This window comes from Myotis davidii, unplaced genomic scaffold, assembly GCF_000327345.1.
Source record: "Myotis davidii unplaced genomic scaffold, ASM32734v1 scaffold174, whole genome shotgun sequence".
NCBI classification, from domain to species: Eukaryota; Metazoa; Chordata; class Mammalia; order Chiroptera; family Vespertilionidae; genus Myotis; species Myotis davidii.
This window is the reverse complement of record NW_006289087.1, coordinates 3595268-3596826: the sequence shown is the minus strand read 5'-3', so window position 1 is coordinate 3596826 and position 1559 is coordinate 3595268. Positions and strand designations below refer to the sequence as shown.

At 57.2% G+C, this 1559-nt stretch overlaps 1 long non-coding RNA gene across 1 annotated transcript in view; it reads left to right on the top strand.

Moving 5' to 3' along the window:
• LOC102753862 overlaps positions 1–1559 on the top strand; it is a 5675-nt gene continuing 4116 nt past the window's right edge. Inside the window, exon 1 of the long non-coding RNA XR_435546.2 lies at positions 1–73. This is a non-coding gene — a long non-coding RNA (uncharacterized LOC102753862). The remainder of the gene's footprint in view (positions 74–1559) is intronic.

Below are 1559 nucleotides of genomic sequence, written 5' to 3'. Positions count from 1 at the left end.
GGCGCCGGGGGCCCCGGTGCCGGGGGACAAGCCCAAGCGGAGGTACCGGCAGAAGCTGAAGAAGTACGGCAAGGTAGGCCGCCCCACTGCCAGGGATCGGGGTGCGGGGTGCGCCCGGGGCTTCCCGGTGGGGAATGGATTCCCGTCCCCACCGTGTGCCTGCGCTCAGCCTCCTGGGCCCCCCACAGCCACCCTCTCTCCAGCATTCACTACTTACGTCCCCTAAACCGTTCCGCTGTGACCTGGGAAAGGAAGGAAAAGTTTGGAGTAAAGACAGAAACTAAAGCCGAGGTGTCCCCAGGCGCCCATCCGCCAGCGCCCCCGCTGCTGGCTGCTTAGTGACAGGCCCAAGGGTCGCTCACCAAGCCGGTTCCCAGCCTGGGTGTGTCTTACACGCCCTTGTGGGCTGGGCAGGTGGGGATACTGAGGCCTGGGCGTGGGCAGGTGCGTGTAGAACAGCGGTTCTCAACCTGTGGGTCGCGACCCCTTTGGGGGTCGAATGACTCTTTCACGGGGGTCGCCTAAGGCCATCGGAAAACACATATATAATTGCATATTGTTTTTGTGATTAATCACTGTGCTTTCATTATGTTCGATTTGTAACAATGAAATTGGGGGTCACCACAACATGAGGAACTGTGTGAAAGGGTCGCGGCATGAGGAAGGTTGAGAACCGCTGGTGCAGAAGGTGACCCAGGTGCAAAGTGTGCACTTGCAGCCCAGTGGCTCCGTTTCCGGCAACATCCTCCCCAGGATAGTCCGCCAGCTGAGAATTGAGTTCTTGCGCCAAATATGCCCAAGGTTATTTCAAGGGCCTGGGAGCTGGGCAAAGACACAAATATGCACCTATAAACATACTGCCACTTGCCCCGGGGAGGGGGCATGGAGGCCGAGGGGAGAGGTAGAGAGAGAGGATGAAAGAGATATGGATGTGAAAGTCGGATAAAATGCCAGTTTCCTCCTTGGGATCCGCCTGGAAGCATTCGAAGCTACTGCTGCCCCTGCTCCCTGGGGCTGGACACAGCGCCCAGAAGAGAAATCACAGATGCAGCGTCCATTGTGGCCAAAGGCCAAAGGCCCCGTCTCCTTTATCATCCGGGTTCCTGTGCCCTGCAGCGGCCCTTATCCTACCTGAAACCAGCCAGTCCCCATTCCCGGAATCTTAGGTGTATCGTCCTCCCTGAAGGCATGTCAGCAGCTTTGGGCGCAGTCCGCCAGCAGGCGGTTATAAACACGTGAATAAACACCATAAAGTGGGACTCAGACTTGGAGTCCTGCCAGGACTAGCTAACCATTTGCTCCCTGGTTCTGGCTGAGCCCAGGAAGCCATCGTTGCTCTGGGCAAACGGTGAGCGGATCAGGGGCACATCTCAGCTCAGCTGCTGGCTCAGAAGGTGCTGTTGGGGTCCTCACTCTGTGCCAGGCATCGCGCTAAGCACTAGAGACACTAAAACGGGGGCCCTCTGACCTTTTCAGTGAAAGATGAACTGGGATCACTTAATGAGGGTACAGAGCATGTGTGAGTGTGTGTGTGTGTGTGTGTGTGTGTGTGTGTGTGT